The sequence below is a fragment of the Triturus cristatus genome, chromosome 8 (genome assembly GCF_964204655.1).
Source record: "Triturus cristatus chromosome 8, aTriCri1.1, whole genome shotgun sequence".
Taxonomy (NCBI): domain Eukaryota; kingdom Metazoa; phylum Chordata; class Amphibia; order Caudata; family Salamandridae; genus Triturus; species Triturus cristatus.
In genome coordinates, this window is record NC_140591.1 from 1,075,352,692 (window position 1) to 1,075,376,151 (window position 23,460).

Sequence of the window (23,460 nt, forward strand, 5' to 3'; positions counted from 1 at the left end):
TTGTGCTTTCCTACACCAATTTTAGAACGGTGCACCATTCACACACATATCAAGATTTATGATTTCTGATAAATCTAGACATGTGTCTTGTTCTATGAGTATTCAGTGCAATCATGCACAACAACACTTATAGAACACCCTTTCAACACAAAGTGGTCTGCACGATGAGCTTGTATTTACATTGAGTATAAAAACTGCACAGAGTGCCTTTTCCTCTCTTTGTAAATATGAAAGAGTATCTTACACAATAATTATGTTCCAAAAAGTGACATATTTCCGTTTTTAAAATCCCGTGCGAATGATAAAAGGTAAGCACAGAGTTTTGTCTGCAAAGATGTTCAAAGAAGAATGATTGAAATAATTGCGGTCCTTCAATAGCTAAAATAGGAAATATTATGAACCCCTCAAATCTCTTTTTTTACAGGTCACATGATATCTGATTATGGTCAGATTTCAAAACTACATAGGTATAAACAGAGTGTTTTTAGAAATGTTTCAACTTTGTAGCTTCTTGCAGACCTCCTCATTCTGCATATTGAGACTTAGTTAAACTTACCTTCACAGTAATAGGAATAATCAAGCATTTACAATGCAATGGTCTCGGCAATATTATAGGTAGAGCTATTGGTATTGCTCATTATTTTGTTATCATTTTTGTATCCCTAAATAAATGGCATTGTCATTTCTATTGGCATTAGTTTTTTTTTTGCATATGTGATACCTATTGCATTAGCAGAGAGAGAGTGAGGTAGTGAGATAGAGAGAGAGAGTGAGGTATTGAAATAGAGAGTGAGGTAGTGAGAGAGAGTGAGGTAGATAGAGAGTGAGGTAGTGAAAGAGTGAGTTAGTGAGTGAGGTATTTTCTGACGTAGTGAGATAGAAACAGTGAGTGATGTTGTGAGATAGAGAAAGATTGAGGTAGTGAAAGAGAGAGTGAGGTAGTGAGGGATGTTGTGAGGTATTAAGATAGAAACAGAGAGTGATGTAGTGAGGTAGTGAAAGAGTGAGTGTAAGTGACTTAGAGTATCTGAGAGAGAGAGTGAGGTAGTGAGATAGAGAGAGTGAATTAGTTCAAATGTCTTCGTACCAGCTGTGCTGCTGAAGTTTCTTTCACTTAGCATGACGTTTCAGAATACTGTCAATGGTTGCCTCGCGCGGCGCAAGATTTCTTTCACACCTCGTTATGATTGGCTGTAGCTGGAGACCATGTGTTTCCTGTTTGATACTAGCTCTGTGATTGGTCGGTTAGGCGGGCGCTGCCGGCCGGCCGGCTGGCCGGCTCCAGAATTATGGTGGAGGTCGGCCAGAGGTTGTTCTGGGTCCAGGCGCCCTGGAACCAAGTTGTCCGCGTAAAGGGGGTCCCGGAACACCACAGGGGAGTATTGGGGTTGAAGAAGGTGCTGTCTGGGTACTGGGGAATATGCAAAGAGTACTTGTCGGTGATCAAAGAGGTAGGGTATTTTGAGGAGGAGAATCTTTTACTGGAGTTGCAAAGAGAGTGTCAACAGCTGCAGTCTGGGGCCGCCAACCGCAAAGAAGATCACGCTTCATCTAGTCGGGATGTGAAGTCATTAGGGCAGGCAACCGAGTTTATGGGAGAATGGGTTGTGGGGCGGCATGAGAGAGCAGTCCGTAAAGACCAGCAAGGGGCAGTGAGCCCAAGACATTGGAAAGGAGAGGAGGGAGTCATTGGTCATAAGCTAGATGCTCTGAGGGTACTCTATATGCACCTTCTTAGTCGTGCTGCCTCTGCCGATCACTGGCCTTTGTCATCCTCACGTCAACGCTTCAGCTCAGCCAGAATGAACAGCGGCTCCACAGAGACAATTGTGGGCACTGCTGTCCACCCAACACACCGCAGGTTCCTGACAGTTGCTTTCAGGGAGCGTGCAATCGCGCCCTTCACGAGTTACAGGCTTTCAGCAAGTCCCAGGGGGCTGTTCTCTGCTGCCGGCCAACAGAACTCTTTCACCAGGGCATATTCCACCCCTAATGGAGCTGGGAGGAACAACGGCTTACTGAAGCAACCGCTCTTCCGCAGCCCGACCGCCTACTACTATATCCTTGGAGTCACCGGTTCAGCCACGCAGTCCCAGATCAAGACAGCCTACTACCGCCAGTCGTTCCGCTACCACCTGGACCGCAACAATGGCGACGAGGCGGCAGCGCTGCGCTTCACCGAGATTAGCGAGGCATACCTCATCCTGGGCAGCGTCACCCTGTGCAAGAAGTAAGACCGAGGAACCCCAAGCCAAGAGGACGTGCGGGCGGCGGGGAAGCCTCCGGGGAAGGTGGATGGCTCTACCATGCCCAAGAAGACCGAGAGCACGTCGTCCTCGTCCCGCTACACTCCCATCAAGCCAATCTTCGACGAGTTCTATCGAGCCCACTATGGCAAGCAGCTTGAACAGGAGCGGTACATGAAATGGAGACGCGAGGAGCTACAACGGCAAAACAAGCACACCACTGCCTTTCTCCGAGGCAAAGCAGAAATGCCTCGGAGAAATGCAGTGGCGTTTTCGGATTCGGGGGCGTGTTTCTTTTTCTCTCCTCTTGCCATTGGCTGGAGGAGAGAAAAACACGCCTGAGAAAGGGCGTGGCTAAAAAGTGGAAAGTACAGCACGGAACACACCCCCGAATCTGAAAAAGACGGAGCCTATTTGGAGGGACGGCTCTCTCCTCCAATGGCTGGCCTCCGTTTAGGAAGCCAGCCAATGGAGGAGAAGCAAAAAGAGAGGCGGGCTAAATAGCCACTCTAAGAAACATTAAATCTCCGGACTTCCGGTTCTGCCTTCGGCAGACCGGACGGTCCCTCGACCTAAAAATGGTACACATTTTTTTCACATTTTCATTCCAATGTAAATTCATAAAAATTGCTTATTTTAAAATTTAGATCTGTGAAAGAAAAGGAAAAAAAAATTATAACATGTAATAATAAATTTTTTACAACACAGCATAATTTCCACAAAGTATTTTCTTGCCTTTTTTGCTGTTCTCAGAATATATTAAATTTCACTAAAAATAGTGATTTCAATCGTACTCATCACTTAACAGCGGGCAAATAAAAAAACAATCTCAAAGATTGTTAAAAAAACCCAACATGCTATTCTCCCAAAAAAAAAAACAAGATACAAATCACAGATATATAAAATGCATACAGCTAACAAACTTTTATAAGTTTAACTTACAAAAACTGTAAATGTTGTCGCTTTAAAATATTCTCCAAATCTAAAGATTAATTTTTGGAGGCTGCACCACGCCCACAACGTTTTCCTTCAGTGGTGTGGAAACTTTCTACTTTTCTCGAGGGGCAAACAAAGACCAATGCCACCTTCATCACGTGCAAGATTTGCAAAAGAGTTCTGTTACGAGGGGATCCTAACAAAAAATACTCGTGCGGCACAGCAAGTATGACGAAACACCTAAGGACCCTTCATCCAAACAATCTTGCACGAGAAGAGTGCAAACAGATGAGAAAGACTCCTGTTCTGTATCTGTAAAAAAGAATCACAAATAAATGTATATTAATAACTTTAAAATGTATACTATTCCATTACTGTACAAACACATTTTATATAAAAACTGACTAAGAAACTATAGCCCTGAACCACAAGTGTGACGATGGTTAAAACACTACATGCATAGTGCATACTACTTTGAAGCAGTTCATGCCCTAAAGCCTACCTCACTAAAACACTACATGCTAACTGACTAAATGATTACAGTACTATAAGGAGACACACTGGGTGAGTGACAGGGTGTTTGCTAGAAGTGTATGAATACTAACTAGGGAATTGAAGGTGTGAAAGGCAACTGTGTAGGTGATTAGAGGACTGCATCCATACTGCATAGGCATTTAAAGCAATCTATGTGCTAAGGCCTGGCTCACTGCATGACTACTTGGGTACTGACTGAATGATTAGAGTACAGTAAGGAGAGTGCCTAGGTGAATTTATAAGTGCTAGGCTTTTCGCACTGGGAATGGATTAGTACTTGGTACTGAATGGGTCACTAGAGGAGTGCAAAGGCAGTGACAAGATGTTTGCTGGACTGTATGGATACTGACTAGGAAATTGAAAGTGTGAAAGACAAGTGTCTAGGTGGTTAGAAGACTGCATACATAGTGGATAGGGGTTTGAAGCAGTCCACGTGCTAAGGCCTGGCTCAGTGCATGAATACTTAGGCACTGACTGAATGATTAGAGTACTGCAAAGATAGTATCTTGGTGAATTTATAAGTGTTTGAGTTTTGGCACAGTGAATGGATTAGTACATGATGCTGAATGGGTCACTAGAGGACTGCAAAGGGAGTTACAGGGTGTTTCCTTGAAGTGTATGGATACTGACTAGCGAATTGAAAATGTGAAAGACAAGTATATAGTATGTTAGAAGACTGCATGCATACTGCATAGACATTTGAAACAATCTATGTGGTAATGTATGGTTCACAACATGAGTACTTGCAAACTGACTAAATCATCAGACTACTGCTACGTTAGTGCCTGGGTAAAACTTTAAAATTTTCAGTTCTGGCACAGTGAAGAGAATACTACATGGTACTGCACTTTAGTGTCAAACCCTGACTCATGTTATCAATGCATAAGCAAAGAATAGCTTCTAAAGCTAGTAAAACTTGACAACATGACTGATTTTAAAACAGTTTTCTGTCATCAAATACACTATGTTACCAAATGCTTCTCTCACAATCCTTACCCAAATGTACACAGACTCACAGTGTGATTTTAGACAAGCAACACTATCCCTAGCAGTTTACCAAAACTCATTCACTAGTCTAGAAGAGGTAATGGTACTTCACACAATCTACATATTTAAGAACAGCACATTAGTGTCAAAGCATGACTCATTTAATCAACACATAAGCAAAGACTGGCTTCTAATGATACTAAAACTTGACAACATGACATGTTTTAAAAGAGTTATCTGCTACAAAAATACATGATGTTACCAAATGCGTCTCTCACAGTGGTTCCCAAATGCACACAGACTCACAGTGTGATTCTAGACAACAACCACTATACCTAGGACTTTACCAAAAATCATTCACTACTGTGGAACTGATAAGGGAACTGCACACAATCGACACATTTCAGTACTGCACTTTTCTGTCACAGCCTGACTCATTTAATAAAAGCATAAGTAAAAACTGGCTTATAATTCTTCTAAAACATGACAACAAGACAGGTTTTAAAACAGTTATCTGTCAGCAAATACACAATATTACCACATACTTCTCTCACAGTGGTTCCCAAATGCACACTAACTCACAGTGTGATTCTAGACAAGCACCACTATCCCTAGGAGTTTACCAAACCTCATTCACTACAGTGCAAGTGGTAAGGGAACTGCACACAATCTACATATTTCAGAACTGCACTTTTGTGTCAAAGCCTGACTCATTTAATCAAAGCATAAGCAAAAACTGCCTTCTAATGCTACTAAAACCTGACAACAAGACAGGTTTTAAAACAGTTATCTGTCAGCAAATACACGATATTACCACATACTTCTCTCACAGTGGCTCCCAAATGCACACAGACTCACAGTGTGATTCTAGACAAGCAACACTATCCCTAGGTGCTTACCAAAACTCGTTCACTACTGTGCAAGGGGTAAGGAGACTACACACAATCTACATATTAAAGTACAGCACATTAGTGTCAAAGCATGACTTATTTTATCAATGCATAAGCAAAGAATGGCTTCTAATGCTACTAAAACTTGACAACATGACCAGTTTTAAAAGACTTATCTGTCAGAAAATACACAATGTTACCCAATCCTTCTCTCACAGTGATTCCCAAATGCACACACACTCACAGTGTGACTCTAGACAAGCACCACTATCCCTAGGAGTTTACCAAAACTCATTCACTACAGTGGAAGTGGTAAGGGGACTGCACGCAATCTACATATTTCACGACTGCACTTTAGTGTCAAAGCCTGACTCATTTAATCAAAGCATAAGCAAAAACTGCCATCTAATGCTACTAAAACTTGACAACAAGACAGGTTTTAAAACAGTTATCTGTCAGCAAATACACAATGTTACCAAATGCTTCTCTCACAGTGGTTCCCAAATGCACACAGACTCACTGTGTGATTCTAGACAAACAACACTATCCCTTGCACTATAACAAAACACATTTCTTCATCTAGAAGGAGCACTACATTTTAGTGTAGAAACATAACTCATTTCACAAATGTATAAACAATGACTGGTTTCTAATTCTACCAAAATATAAAAACAGCACAGTTATCTGTCTGCAAACACATGAAAAACACAAATGCTTATCACATAATTGTTTCTACATGCACACACACTGTCAATAAGATCGTAACCAAAAAAGTACTCCCTACACTTTAGCAGGAGAAATACATTAGTCTGATTAAAATCAAAATAGTCTGCATACATTCCCTCACAATTAAATAACTCACCTTTCAAGTTGTTTTATAGATTAAGAAGTATGTCAGTCACTCACCATATTTTCTTTTACAGAATCGCTGCACTGTGCACCTCTCAGCAAAAACAAAGAATGGAAAAGTTTCCCTTTCATTTTCCACACATATACATGTAAACATCAAATCACAATCCTTCACACATAAACTGAAAAGCAAACACACATTTCTATTGGTTAAACATTTCAACCCTTTCCAACTGAAATATATTTCAACCCTTCCCCCAATCTGCCTTCTGCCTGTTACCATAGAAACAGGTCATGGAACACTGCACTGAGCTCACAGGTCACAAGTTCAGCACACAATCTTACTAAACAAGACAGGAAGTGTGCTTGACTTTTCAACATATCAGCTTATCATATATAATGTTCCTTACAATCTGTTTTTGTTAACCAATAAGAATCATACCTTTAAAAAACAGAAATATACACCCTACCTTTCAGTGTTGAAAGTAGTCATACAACCAATGATCTCTTTTCAAAAAAGATTTCCGTGGATCCGCGCACACAACGCGAGAGAATCCGTGCAACCATCGCGATAGGATGCGCGCACCGTGCACGCATTTCACAGTTTAAAAAAAAGAAAAGGGGGCCCCAGGGGGTCCTTCTAGGACCCCCTAAGCACCTCTAGAGGGTCAGAGTATTTCCACTCTGCCCCCTTTATATTTTTTACACACTTATTCCTCGTGCTTCTTCAGCCTCGCTTCTACCGAGGCAGAAAATGGCCGCCAACAGTTCCTGGTTTCGAATGTAGACAGACACTCGACAGCCAATTAGCATTCAGCGTGCAATCGGGGGGGGTGCGCGCTCGGTTTGGGGAGGGTGCGCTTACTGTGCGAGTAGGGTCCGCGGATTCTCCCCGGCCATAGATATTTATGTACTTTTAAATCTAATTTTCTCAGGAACTACTGAACGGATTCACACCATTTATGCAAAAAAACGAGTCTGAACTGAGGACTACCTCTTTTCCAAATTTGGTGTCATTCCATTCAGCGGTTCGGGCTGTAGCTGCAACAACAGATCCTATGGGAAATTGCATGGGGAAAACACGTTTTGGGACCCCCCTTTTTTCTCGGCCCTCTTCACGAATCACCACAAAACTTTCAGGGTAGGAGCGGAGCGGAGCTGGCCAAAAGTTTGGAAAATTTCGCGAGCATTCGTCAACCGGCGCCAGACTTATTGGGAATAGAATGTTGCGGATTTCCTATGGAAAATAGGTCATAACTATAACTACCTACTGGCGACCGCCAGTAGGTAAAATATATATATTATCTACAGGCGGTCGCCAGTAGATAGTTATAGTTAGGACCGAGTTCCCATAGGAAATCTGAAAATTCTATTTTGAATAACTTTGGCGCAGGTTGACGAATCCTCGCAAAATTTTCAAAACTAATGGGGCGCTCCGCTCAGCTCCTACCCTGAATGTCTCGGGGTGATTCGTCAAGCGGGGGCTGAGAAAAAAGGGGGGTCCTAATTGTCTTTTCCCCATGCATTTTCCCATAGGACCTTTAGTCGAAGGTACAGCCCGAACGGCTGAACAGAATTACTTGCAATTTGGAAAAGAGGTAGTCCTCAGGTCAGGCATGTGCCTTTTGCATATATGGTGTCAATCTGTTCAGTAGTTCCTGAGAACATTGCAGTTAAAAGTACATAAATATCTATATGCGCGCACCGTGCGCGCACGGTGCCGTGCACGAGTGTAATTTTGATTGGTGGTTAGATGTCAGTCAACATTCGAATCGGTCGAAATCAGGAAGTGTCGGACGCCATTTTGTGTGTGGCAGTGAAAAAGAAAGGTGGAGAACGTGAAAAGGGGGCAGGGTAGAGAGTTCCTGATCCCCTAGCCTTTGTCAGGGGGTCCCTGAAGGATCCCGAAGGGTGAAAAAAACATTTTATTTTTTTTCAAAAATTCAAGGGGTGCGCGCACGGTGAGTGCACGGCGGCAAAAAATTCGTTAAAAAAATAGAATTAAAAATCAAGTGTAAGTGTTTAGATGTTGGTTGGCTCTAAAAAAAAACGTTGTATTCATTGAGTGTTTTTTGGTACCTATAAGTAAGTACCGATGCAGAGTCTTTAGTTCAAGAGGAAGACTCTGTTCCCTTCATCTGTAAAATGTACACCGTCTCCTCTATAAATGCCTTGCCACTCCCCTCACTATTTCTTCTTATTTCCTGGGAAAAGGAGCTGAACAGGTATCAATTTTACTTGAAAATGGTAGAACAGCAGTCTACTTCAGGGAGTAAGGAGGAGATGTGGATGCACTCAGAAGCATTGGTTCATAGTAGTTTCTGTTCCAGAATCTTCAAACACCACACCCACTCCCCTCACTATTTCTTATTATTTCCTGGGACAAGGAGCTGAACAGCTATCAATTTTACTTGAAAATGTCAGAACAGTAGTCTACTTCAGAGAGTGAGGAGGAGACCTGGATGCACTCAGAAGGTGTCTTTCAGTAGAATGGCAATATGAAAAGAAAGATAGTTGTAAAATAGAGGCTAACATACTTTTTTTTAATAAAAAGAACTCATTGGCTGTTTCAGACCATTCAACACTAAAAACTAGGCTGTATGTTTACATTTTTAAAAGCATGTTTTGTATTGGTTCAGAAAAATGTGTTCCCACAGAACATTACTTTGGATTTGCTGTTAGGTTTGAAAAGTCAAGCAATCTTGCTCTTTGGATTAGAAACATTGTGTGCTGAACTTCCGACCTCTCTGCTCACACCAGTGTTCCATGATCTGTTGCTATGCTAGCAGGCAGAAGTCATGTTGGGGGTAGGAATCATTTGGAAAGGGTTGAAATTTGCAACCAATAGAAATGTGTGTTTCCATTTAAAAGAAAAGTGGAGAACGTGAAAAGGGGCAGGGTAGAGAGTTCCGGACCCTCTAGACTTTGTCAGGGTATCCCTGAAGGATCCCGAAGGGTGAACATTTTTTTTTTAAATTCGCGGGGTGCGCGCACGGTGCGCGCACGGCGGCAAAAAATTCGTAAAAAAAATAGAATTAAAAATCAAGTGTAAGAGTTTAGATGTTGGTTGGCTCAAAAAGAGCCGTTGTGTTCATTGAGTGTTTTTTGGTACCTACAAGTAAGTACCGATGCACAGTCTAAAGTTCAAGAGGAAGACTCTGTTCCCTCCATCTGTGAAATGTACACCGTCTCCTCTATAAATGCCTTGCATGTTGTAATGCAAGTTGTTGTGGTATATAGAACCCATACCATAGTCTCTGAGGAAAGCAGAAACAGACTTATTGACGTGCTTTCTTGCTTTCTCAATCTGCGGACAGTATTGGTTGGACCAGTTCCACTTTTGCCTTTGGCATATATTAGAATATACAAAGGTAGTTTGTGGAAAAAGTGACATCAATTGCATAAAGGTGTCCTTAACAAGCATTTCCAGACCTACCCCAGTTAAAGTGCCTAGGTCATTTCCACCACAGTGCACAATTATAAGGTTAGGCTGTGGTAGATGTAGAAAGGATTTCACCAAAGGCATTAATTGGTGCCACTTTAACCCTCTCTGACCAATCCATTTAATGTCTACATTTGGCAAAGCAAGGTCTTTCACAATACCTCTTTTTTCTGCATACTTTTCACTCCAGAAGACATAGCTATGACCTACAATCCATACTGTGAACATCTTTCAAGGAGATCTGGATGCACTCAGATGGTGTCTTTCAGTAGAATGGCAATATGAAAAGAAAGATAGTTGTAAAATGGAGGCTTACATACTTTTTTTAAATAAAAATAACTCATTGGCTGTTTCACACCATTCTACACTAAAAACTAGGCTGTATGTTTACATTTTTACAAGCATGTTTTGTATTGGTTCAGAAAAATGTGTTCACACAGAACATTACTTTGGATTTGCTGTTAGGTTTGAAAAGTCAAGCACTCTTGCTCTTTGGATTAGAAACATTGTGTGCTGAACTTCTGACCTCTCTGCTCACACCAGTGTTCCATGACCTGTTGCTATGCTAGCAGGCAGAAGTCATGTTGGGGGTAGGAATCATTTGGAAAGGGTTGAAATATGCAACCAATAGAAATGTGTGTTTCCATTTGAAAAAATGTGGGAAGCAATGTGATTTGAAGTTAACATGTATATGTGTGAAAAAAGGAGAGGGAAAGTTTGCCGTTTACTGGTTCTGGTGAGAGGTGTACAGCTCAGAGATTCTGACTCTGATTATCTGCTGTGTGAGTGCCACATTTCTTTCTCAACTAACTACTTTTAAAGGTGAGTTATGAATTTGAGAGGGGATCTATGTGGTGCATTTTGATATAAATAATAGAAATGTGTTTCTTCTTTTAAAGTTGTGTTTTACATTTTATGTTTTTGAAGATATTTAACTGCCATGAACTTGTAAGATATTATGGAGTATGTCTTCACCATAAGTTAAGGTGTACTGGTATCACTCAGGAATACTGTTTTGTGCCTAGAATCACATCATGAGTCTGTGTGCACAAAGAAATTGTTGTCAGAGATTTAATTTGTGTTGCTCTTGTTCTGTAAGACTTGCACTCGCAGGAAAGGGGCAGCTTGTTTTCTTGAACTGTGATGGTTAGCATTCAGCACAAATCAATATCTCACAAATGAGAGGCAAATGCTAACTGACATATGATATCTCGATAACGAGTGAGGGTCAAAGGGATAAAGTTTTAAGACTCTAATAGTTGTGAAATCCCCAAGTCAACAAAATAATACACATAAACAACTTATGAGTCTAATATGGTTAAGGACCTTGACACAATAGTAAAAATGATGCTACAGCTAGTGAGACTGCGAAATCATGTATGCCAATGTGTGTATATACAACTATGTATGATTCCCATCATCCACCCGACGTGGTTAGCTTCATCATCTGGGAACCTAGGGATTTTTTCAGAGAACCATCTTCTACTTTAGAATTGTAGATCCTGGTCTCATGAATCTCCCAAACCATCCAATGGTGTGATTTTGTTGTTCGATGAAGATAGGGTGAGATGGTTGCAGTGCTTGTGCAAGTGCTAGTGTGTGAGTGCTATCTAAAAACTATCTAACAAGGCACTAAGAGAACTTTATTGAATCGCTACCTTATTGATAATATTTAAAAACAGTGCTGTAACAGTTTCAAAAATATAATAACTGTGTTGGGAAGGGTCTACATGTTTCTGCTACTGGACGAAATTCATCCAAGCTTTCATCAGGACCAATAAAGCTACTGCAAAGATCAATAGTGCCAAAGTGACTAAAAAGTGATAAATACAACCTGGACCCAAGTGGGGGCCAAGGAACTCCGTTGGAAGTAGTTTTACTTCTCTGACCCAATTTGTGGTGGGTGTGCGCCTCACCTCACCTGGCAACTGCTCAGGTTTTTGGAGGCCCCGCTCTATCCGTCGGTACCTCTTGTCGGAGCTGAGCTCGAAGGGGACGCCATTTGAAATCAACATGGTAGATTTTCCTTCCACTCCTGCAATGGGTGAGGTAGTTCCTACATGTTCAAAACTCCAATTAACCCTTACCACACATGTACTCTTACATACATCTCTGCAGTCTTCATGCAGTTGTGCAAGCGTCCATGCAGATCTCTCTTGCACCTGACAATACACAGTCTCCAGAAGCACACTCTTAGCACACAGGCAGCTGATTTTCCTGCACTCCCATGCTTACTATTCAGCACTGTGTGGTATTTCAGATACCAGTGTGTAACGCTAACACATTCAGCGTCACCAAGGCTCATTTCCTTTGCTCTAGTCTAATCACTCACCCAGGTTCCACATGCTCATGGTCTCAAGTAGCTGTTAGGACATGTGCTCTTTTCTGCCTCTCTAAACTATAAGGAAAATGTGTCAGGCTGTTACAGTAATTATCACTTGCTCTACCACAGTAGTAAATGTGCTTTGAAATTGCCAATCAAATATCGTTTTATGCCTAGAATGACACCATGAGTCTTTCTGCACACAGGAATTGTTGTCAGAGATTTAATTTGTGTTGCTCTTGTTCTGTAAGACTTGCACTCGCAGGAAAGGGGCAGCTTGTTTTCTTGAACTGTGATGGTTAGCATTCAGCAAAAATCACTATCTCACAAATGAGAGGCAAATGCTAACACATTTGAAATCAACATGGTAGATTTTCCTTCCACTTCTGCAATGGGTGAGGTAGTTCCTACATGTTCAAAACTCCAATTAACCCTTACCACACATGTACTCTTACATACATCTCTGCAGTCTTCATGCAGTTGTGCAAGCGTCCATGCAGATCTCTCTTGCACCTGACAATACACAGTCTCCAGAAGCACACTCTTAGCACACAGGCAGCTGATTTTCCTGCACTCCCATGCTTACTATTCAGCACTGTGTGGTATTTCAGATAGCAGTGTGTAACGCTAACACATTCAACGTCACCAAGGCTCATTTCCTTTGCTCTAGTCTAATCACTCACCAAAGTTCCACATGCTCATGGTCTCAAGTAGCTGTTAGGACAAGTGCTCCTTTCTGCCTCTCTAAACTATAAGGAAAATGTGTCAGGCTGTTACAGTAATTATCACTTGCTCTACCACAGTAGTAAATGTGCTTTGAAATTGCCAATCAAATATCGTTTTCTGTCTAGAATCACACCATGAGTCTGTCTGCACACAGGAATTGTTGTCAGAGATTTAATTTGTGTTGCTCTTGTTCTGTAAGACTTGCACTCGCAGGAAAGAGCAGCTTGTTTTCTTGAACTGTGATGGTTAGCATTCAGCACAAATCACTATCTCACAAATGAGAGGCAAATGCAAACACATTTGAAATCAACATGGTAGATTTTCCTTCCCCTCCTGCAATGGGTGAGGTAGTTCCTACATGTTCAAAACTCCAATTAACCCTTACCACACATGTACTCTTACATACATCTCTGCAGTCTTCATGCATTTGTGCAAGCGTCCACGCAGATCTCTCTTGCACCTGACAATACACAGTCTCCAGAAACACACTCTTAGCACACAACCAGCTGCTTCTCCTGCACTCCGATGCTTACTATTCAGCACTGTGTGGTATTTCAGATAGCAGTGTGTAACGCTAACACATTCAACGTCACCAAGGCTCATTTCTTTTGCTCTAGTCTAATCACTCACGCAGTTTCCACATGCTCATGGTCTCAAGTAGCTGTTAGGACATGTGCTCTTTTCTGCCTCTCTAAATTATAAGGAAAATGTGTCAGGCTGTTACAGTAATTATCACTTGCTCTACCACAGTAGTAAATGTGCTTTGAAATTGCCAATCAAATATCGTTTTCTGCCTAGAATCACACCATGAGTCTGTCTGCACACAGGAATTGTTGTCAGAGATTTAATTTGTGTTGCTCTTGTTCTGTAAGACTTGCACTCGCAGGAAAAGGGCAGCTTGTTTTCTTGAACTGTGATGGTTAGCATTCAGCACAAATCACTATCTCACAAATGAGAGGCAAATGCTAACAAATTTGAAATCAACATGGTAGATTTTCCTTCCAGTCCTGCAATGGGTGAGGTAGTTCCTACATGTTCAAAACTCCAATTAACCCTTACCACTCATGTACTCTTACATACATCTCTGCAGTCTTCATGCAGTTGTGCAAGCGTCCATGCAGTTCTCTCTTGCACCTGACAATACACAGTCTCCAGAAACACACTCTTAGCACACAGCCAGCTGCTTCTCCTGCACTCCCATGCTTACTATTCAGCACTGTGTGGTATTTCAGATAGCAGTGTGTAACGCTAACACATTCAACGTCACCAAGGCTCATTTCCTTTGCTCTAGTCTAATCACTCACCCAGGTTCCACATGCTCATGGTCTCAAGTAGCTGTTAGGACATGTGCTCTTTTCTGCCTCTCTAAACTATAAGGAACATGTGTCAGGCTGTTATAGTAATTATCACTTGCTCTACCACAGTAGTAAATGTGCTTTGAAATTGCCAATCAATATCGTTTTCTGCCTAGAATCACACCATGAGTCTGTCTGCACACATGAATTGTTGTCAGAGATTTATTTTGTGTTGCTCTTGTTCTGTAAGACTTGCACTCGCAGGAAAGGGGCAGCTTGTTTTCTTGAACTGTGATGGTTAGCATTCAGCACAAATCAATATCTCACAAATGAGAGGCAAATGCTAACACATTTGAAATCAACATGGTAGATTTTCCTTCCACTCCTGCAATGGGTGAGGTAGTTCCTACATGTTCAAAACACCAATTAACCCTTACCACACATGTACTCTTACATACATCTCTGCAGTCTTCATGCAGTTGTGCAAGCGTCCATGCAGATCTCTCTTGCACCTGACAATACACAGTCTCCAGAAACACACTCTTAGCACACAACCAGCTGCTTCTCCTGCACTCCGATGCTTACTATTCAGCACTGTGTGGTATTTCAGATAGCAGTGTGTAACGCTAACACATTCAACGTCACCAAGGCTCATTTCTTTTGCTCTAGTCTAATCACTCACGCAGTTTCCACATGCTCATGGTCTCAAGTAGCTGTTAGGACATGTGCTCTTTTCTGCCTCTCTAAATTATAAGGAAAATGTGTCAGGCTGTTACAGTAATTATCACTTGCTCTACCACAGTAGTAAATGTGCTTTGAAATTGCCAATCAAATATCGTTTTATGCCTAGAATGACACCATGAGTCTTTCTGCACACAGGAATTGTTGTCAGAGATTTAATTTGTGTTGCTCTTGTTCTGTAAGACTTGCACTCGCAGGAAAGGGGCAGCTTGTTTTCTTGAACTGTGATGGTTAGCATTCAGCAAAAATCACTATCTCACAAATGAGAGGCAAATGCTAACACATTTGAAATCAACATGGTAGATTTTCCTTCCACTTCTGCAATGGGTGAGGTAGTTCCTACATATTCAAAACTCCAATTAACCCTTACCACACATGTTCTCTTACATACATCTCTGCAGTCTTCATGCAGTTGTGCAAGCGTCCATGCAGATCTCTCTTGCACCTGACAATACACAGTCTCCAGAAGCACACTCTTAGCACACAGGCAGCTGATTTTCCTGCACTCCCATGCTTACTATTCAGCACTGTGTGGTATTTCAGATAGCAGTGTGTAACGCTAACACATTCAACGTCACCAAGGCTCATTTCCTTTGCTCTAGTCTAATCACTCACCAAAGTTCCACATGCTCATGGTCTCAAGTAGCTGTTAGGACATGTGCTCCTTTCTGCCTCTCTAAACTATAAGGAAAATGTGTCAGGCTGTTACAGTAATTATCACTTGCTCTACCACAGTAGTAAATGTGCTTTGAAATTGCCAATCAAATATCGTTTTCTGTCTAGTGTGGTAAATAATTTAATTACCGGGACTTAATTTGATACAGAAACATAATAAAAAATAGCTCAGTAAATAAGAGGCAGAATCCGTGGTATTAGAGGTTCGGAATGGGCTTTATTCCAATGGATGATTCGAATCGGTGACTCCAAGTTCCATCACCACGGAGGTTCAGGAAGTGAAGTACATACTTTATTGATAATTAATCACTTTTATACAATAGGCATTACAGTGAAGCAAATGCAAGAGGCGTAACAATTGATAGTGTAGATAGAACATTCATGCGTAGCAAAAAGTAGGCGTAACTGGGTGTGACTAAAGAACGTCATCAGGTGTGATGTCATAATAGGGTGGTTCCATGAAAGAATTTCGCAATGTCAGCAGAAATACTTGGCAGAAATGCGCGCGCAGCAGCATGACGTGTGATTGACGTGCAACTAGGGGGTGAAGGGGACTTGACATTTAGCTCTACATGTGGCGACAGAAGTCTGGAGGGTCAAGTCAACCTAATCCCAAATCATATCTAACATCCTATGTTTAAAGAACTATGTTATCCAAAAGAGAGGTCTTCTTAGAGTAGAATCTTATTCTATACTGACTATACTGACTGTTAGTGCGTGTACAAGCGTCTAAGTGTCTACACTAGATGCGAGGGCAGAAGTCTTCCATAATAATAGGGCTATGAATTACTTGCATAAAGACAGAGAAGCCGGGCCTTTGCTCGGTAGCTGGAAGAATGTTTACTTAAACTACTAGACAGGAATGCATTGGGCAGGGAGCGGAGCAGATAATTTCGAAGGTGAAATACAGTTTTTGGCAGGCAGCAGGCTGATGTCAGGCTTCGTGAGCCGCGCAGGGAATGAGACAAAGTTCATGGTCACAGATGCAGGCTCAGACTGGAGTTTCAGAGGCAGAAGGCAAGAAAAGCTTGATGACAGAATCAGGGCCTACTTGCCTGGACTGTAAAATGGCATAAGTGAACCATATAAAGCCGGTGGCCTTTCATACTTAGGAATGGAATATCCGGCCTATTTATGGCGGATCTGAAAGAGGACATGTTGACGGTGGACGCACATGTGTTTGCGTCTTCATAACTGGAACTGGAGGGAACATACATGTACTTGTGATTCGTACATGAAACCGTTGGGGTCCAAGAAAAGGGCAGCTTGTTTTCTTGAACTGTGATGGTTAGCATTCAGCACAAATCACTATCTCACAAATGAGAGGCAAATGCTAACAAATTTGAAATCAACATGGTAGATTTTCCTTCCACTCCTGCAATGGGTGAGGTAGTTCCTACATGTTCAAAACTCCAATTAACCCTTACCACTCATGTACTCTTACATACATCTCTGCAGTCTTCATGCAGTTGTGCAAGCGTCTATGCAGTTCTCTCTTGCACCTGACAATACACAGTCTCCAGAAACACACTCTTAGCACACAGCCAGCTGCTTCTCCTGCACTCCCATGCTTACTATTCAGCACTGTGTGGTATTTCAGATAGCAGTGTGTAACGCTAACACATTCAACGTCACCAAGGCTCATTTCCTTTGCTCTAGTCTAATCACTCACCCAGGTTCCACATGCTCATGGTCTCAAGTAGCTGTTAGGACATGTGCTCTTTTCTGCCTCTCTAAACTATAAGGAACATGTGTCAGGCTGTTATAGTAATTATCACTTGCTCTACCACAGTAGTAAATGTGCTTTGAAATTGCCAATCAATATCGTTTTCTGCCTAGAATCACACCATGAGTCTGTCTGCACACATGAATTGTTGTCAGAGATTTATTTTGTGTTGCTCTTGTTCTGTAAGACTTGCACTCGCAGGAAAGGGGCAGCTTGTTTTCTTGAACTGTGATGGTTAGCATTCAGCACAAATCAATATCTCACAAATGAGAGGCAAATGCTAACACATTTGAAATCAACATGGTAGATTTTCCTTCCACTCCTGCAATGGGTGAGGTAGTTCCTACATGTTCAAAACACCAATTAACCCTTACCACACATGTACTCTTACATACATCTCTGCAGTCTTCATGCAGTTGTGCAAGCGTCCATGCAGATCTCTCTTGCACCTGACAATACACAGTCTCCAGAAGCACACTCTCAGCACAGAGGCAGCTGCTTCTCCTGCACTCCCATGCTTACTATTCAGCACTGTGTGGTATTTCAGATAGCAGTGTGTAACGCTAACACATTCAACGTCACCAAGGCTCATTTCCTTTGCTCTAGTCTAATCACTCACCCAGGTTTCACATGCTCATGGTCTCAAGTAGCTGTTAGGACATATGCTTTTTTCTGCCTCTCTAAACTATAAGGAAAATGTGTCAGGGTGTTACAGTAATTATCACTTGCTCTACCACAGTAGTAAATGTGCTTTGAAATTGCCAATCAAATATCGTTTTCTGCCTTGAATCACACCATGAGTCTGTGTGCACACAGGAATTGTTGTCAGAGATTTAATTCGTGTTGCTCTTATTGTGTAAGACTTGCACTCGTAGGAAAGGGGCAGCTCATATGATAGGATTTGAAAAGCTCAAAAAAAATATAGTAATATATTTAAATTACATAAAGGTATTTTTTTTAGTTTCTTTTAGGTATTGCTGAACACTACTGAAATAAATTAAACATGCCTATACAATCAAGAAAGAGAAAATAACAGCAACAACATCTATATTTGAAGACAACTGGACAACACAAATTAGTTGAAGAACCTCATGTTGGAAAAAAGAAAAAGTCTTCTGGTAAGCAGACTAAGGATTTTTTTTTAAATATCCTCAAACATAGAAAAAATGTAAAAAATATATCAACTGCAAATAGTGTTTCAAGTAGAAAACAACAAGACTATAGAAAGAAAATACTAAATGCTAATGTACAATCAGAAGCAAGAAATAATGACTTAAAAAGAAAAACAGAATTTCAAAACATTCGTAGAAAAATGTTTCAGAGAAGAGTGATGTTCAATTTGCTAAAGGATGTGAAAAAATATAGTAAGAAAGCAAAATGTTATAAGAAAAAGAAACATATTGAATCAATTGTTGCAAAGGCTTTGGAATTAAAAAGAAAACTATTCATTTTCATTTTGAACAGGATCCGTACATTAGATAAAATAGTAAATGTAATGAAGTCAAAAAGCAAAAGGAAAAGAGTAGTGAAAAAAAATAACTTTTGTAAAGTGTTCTTAGGAGAATGGAAGCATAGTTCAAGTACTGAACCATTTTTTAATGAAGAGAGTTATCGTCAAAGTAATAGTTTGCTGCATGCAGTTGACACCAGTGGTCGAGCTTATGAAGTTAAAGATGGTTGTGTAATGGAAAAGGAGAAAATGGTTCCAAGAAATGAGGAAGAAGTGTTAGCTGATGAGGTTATGGGGAAACGTCCTAAAGCCCCAGTGTACACTTGGAATTGTAGTAGTATTTGTACTGTACGACAAGAATCTATTGATAATAAATTACGTGACTTTCTAAGAGAATATAGTAAAACAAGTGTAAAACAGAAGATTAAGGTGCTTCAAAGACTAGATCCATGCAGAGTGAGAGAGAATACTGGTTTGCAAGGACATTCTCTGGCTTGTCTTTCTAGGAAAGTTTGTCAAAGTGTTTTTCACCATTTTAGGATGCTGGCAGTTCATCATACTGAAATGAGAAAGTTTGTGAGAAGATTGTATTTTTCTAAAAGTCCAGCACTAAAGTTACATGAGTTAAATAGTGCTCTGTTCCGTGGATCTGTATCAGATGTGAAGAAGGTTTGTGAGGATATTGAGTTTTGTTACTTTGGTCCAGAGCAACAAAGTGCAGGAAATGACACAGTTATTGAAGAAAATGTGGAAGAGAATGTAGAACTCACTGTTAGTAAAAATTTTGAAGATCAAATGACAAAATTTGCTATCATCTCTAATGAAGGACCAAATATTACTTGTATTTGTTGCCGGAGAAGCCATTATAAAACTCAAACAAGGAATGTTGATCTCTATAAAAAAAGTGAAAAATAAAATAATTATGAGTGGAAGGATTTTGCTACATATTTATTTCTGGAAAATTGTTTTGATTTGGATGAAGATCAGCGTATTTGTAAATACTGTTCTAACAAGTTAGAAGAAAATAAAATGCCAGCTAGAGCTGTACATAATAATTTAGAATTGGTTGATATTCCTCCAGAACTTTGTAATTTAAATACGTATGAGTCTAGACTCATTCAATGTGTCCATCCGTTTCAGACTATAGTTCATATGGAGCCCAAAAAAGGTAACTTACCTCCTTCAGATTTACAAAGAGGTTTAAAAGCAATAGTTGTCTATTTGCCATTAGATTTGAAAAAAAATATTTAAACAATTGATGCAGATAGTTTGGAAACTGAACCATTAGTTATTCTGGTTAATGGTGTACCTACAAAGAATAAGAAAATTTGGCAGGAGCTAGTAGATGTACGAAAAGTACAAAGAGCAAATTTATATTTGAAAAGAAATAATAAATGGTATGAATCAATTTATATGGATGAAGATGACGAAGTTTTACTAGCAGACACAGGAATACCAACCGGGCAAATTGAAAAAGTGGATAAGTCAAAAGAAGAAGAAATTTATAAACATTTCAGCATACATCCTCTTCATTCTAAAGAAGTTATGGGAAAAACTATTGATCTGTTTCAGATGAAAAAAGCAAAAGGAACTCCCGTGAGTGTATGGGAGGAGAGCTTGGAAGCTCGTTATTTTCCCCAGCTGTTTCCTACAGGAAAAGGTGGACGATATGATGAACGTCCAGTACAGATTCCTGCTTCTGAGTATCGGACTACAAGATTATATGCAGAAGATCCAAGATTTCGTCAAAGTATTCCTTATTTGTTCCATCTTTTATTTGAAAGTGACTTGTCTGCACTATCTTATGCAGTAAATCACATTTTAAAAACTGGAGTACATCTACATAATGTGTCTGCAAAGGATTTTATGAACAAAGTGCAACAGCGAGATGATCATTTGGAATCTCAATTGATTAATCTGATGGCTTGTCAGCGTAGGACTAATGAATATTGGAATAGACACCATGGAGAATTGAAATGTATGTTACGGAATTTAGGAACTCCTACATGGTTCCTTACCCTAAGCTGTGCTGAGTACGCTTGGGATGATTTACTGGATTTTCTTCGAGAGGCAAATTTAAATATTGGAAAACACCCAATACAAGACAGCAGGAGAATTGTGCTCATTGGATCCGGTTAATGTTTGCAGATATTTCAATCATAGATTTGAGGCTATGATGTCCTTCATCTGCAATAAAAAAAATCCACCTCTTGGAGAAGTTGTGGATTTATTTTGGAGAAAAGAGTACCAAGCAAGAGGTGCTCCTCATATTCATATGCTGTTGTGGATCAAGGATGCCCCAAAATTTGGAACAGATTCTGATGATGCAGTTTTATCTTTCATTGAAGAATATGCAACATGTGCTATACCTAAAAGCACAGGAGAAAAAAACTTAAAAGAGCAAGTTTTACGTTTCCAAAGTCATCGGTGTGGAAAATACTGTCGACGAGAGTAAAGATAAATTCTACACAAAATGTCGATTTGGATTTCCACGACCTGTTCTTTCAAAAGGAAGAGTAAACAGTTTTATGTCAGCTGTGCGACATACCATTACAAGAAAATCTCCAAAAAATACCTACAACCTAAGAAGAAAAGAAGAGTCAAAATATATAAATGACTACAACCCAGTCATTTTATCCATGTGGAATGCTAACATGGATATTCAGTATGTAGCTGACAATTCTATTGCTGTTGCTCGGTATGTCACATCTTACATCACTAAATCTGAGAAACGGAATTGAAAGAAATGTGGGAAGAGATTTCTCACGAGAAGACTGTCAGTAAAAAGCTATACAGTTTCAGTTTAAAGATGTTATCGCATCGAGAAATTGGGTCATACGAATGCTCAGATAGGTTATCATCTGCAAGTCTGTACTCCAAATCCAGAAGAATAATTTGGGTAAGTTTAGGCCTTGCAGGAATGCGAAATCGGGTACTGAAATCTATTCGAGAAATTGAATGTTTAGCAGAGAACGAACCAGAAAGTACAGACATTTTGAAAACAAACATGTTGGACACATATTACCCAAACAGAAGTCATCATCTTGAGAACATGTGTCTCTATGAAGTGCTGCAGAACTACATTTTTAAACGGAATGCCACAGAAGACATCAACAATGGAAAATATAAAGTCATTGGTGAGGAAGGATGTTTGGTGAAACAAACAAAAGGAAGTTTGATTAATCACAGGAAGCTGAGTTGCGACACTACTGACAAGAAAGGAATTTTACTACATAGCACTTTTACAGCTGTTTAAACCATGGCGTTCAGAGGATGAATTACTTGGAGATTTTCAGAGCTATGAAGATTCCTTTAATCCATGCAAAGATACCATAGAATGCAGTACTTTCTCAAATTATGTACAAATGTTAAATGAAGAAATTGAAGAAGAAGCTTCAATTGCAGCTGAAGTAGCTAGAGACAGTTCTCAAGACAGTCAAAGTTCTGGTACGCTCAGTCAAGATCCCCTAGGACAACCAATCGTAGAAAATGAAGCTGCAATAGCCATGAATGAAGTGGAAACAGCTATGAATCAAGCTCAGGAAGATTTAATAAACTTACCAAATTTGAAACAACAACTGAATGATGAACAACAACAAATTTATGAAGAAGTCACAAAACAAATTGATCATGGATTACTACATGAAAATTAAGAGTGATCATGCATATCATTTGAACCAATCAGAATGTATGTGAGTGGACAAGCTGGAACTGGAAAAAGTTTCTTAATTAAAGTAATTAGAAGATACCTACAGAAAAAAACTGATTCAACTTTGTCTTGTGTTGTTACTGCTCCAACTGGGTTAGCAGCATATAACATAAAAGGAATTACCTTACATCGTTTGCTAATGTTACCAGTAGAGCAAGAGAACAAAATAGAATACCACAATCTAACAGGAGAAGCATGTTTTGAAGTTTCAAGAGTGTTGAAGAAAATGAAAGTTCTCATTATTGATGAGGTAATGCCTGCCTTTGTGCATTTAAGAATGCAGCAAATTCTAAAGACAGACTATGACGTGTTATTTGGAGGAAAACATGTTATAGTTTTTGGGGATCTACTGCAGCTCACTCCAGTTAAAGGACAACCAGTATTGAATACTCTTACACATGAAGACACGAAAAAGTTGTTAGGAAGTATAGGTAATGTGAATATTTGGTCATACTTTGAGTACAAAGAACTCATTACCAATATGCGGCAAGCAAATGATGATGATTATGCAAGTATTCTCAAAGATATCAGAATTGGACTACTCACAGAACATGGCAGAAAAGCTTTACAGAGTCGATTGATATATAATTTGAGAAGAACTTTTGAAATTGGAAAATGAAGAGATTATAAAAATGGAAGCCGTGGATAAAATACAGCATGAAGGAATAACTATTATATTGACAGGCAAATTGAAAACTAAATTGGATTCTCTAGAGAAAACATATCGAAACTAGCTGGTTTAGAAAAGAATCTTAATGTATGTATGAACTGTCGAGTAATTTTAAGACGTAATTTGAATGTAGAAAAAGGTTTAGTGAATGGAGCTATGGGTAAAGTTGTGGGTTTTGTTAATTACCAGAAAAAAGATGGAATTGTATTTTTAAAAATAAAATTTGATCAGATTGAAGAGGTTAAAGACATTAGTCGTTGT

General features: G+C 39.9%; 1 pseudogene; it reads left to right on the plus strand.

Moving 5' to 3' along the window:
- The first annotated feature begins 1,289 nt into the window (after window positions 1-1,289).
- Window positions 1,290-23,460, plus strand: part of LOC146805402 (uncharacterized) — a 28,291-nt pseudogene continuing 6,120 nt past the window's right edge.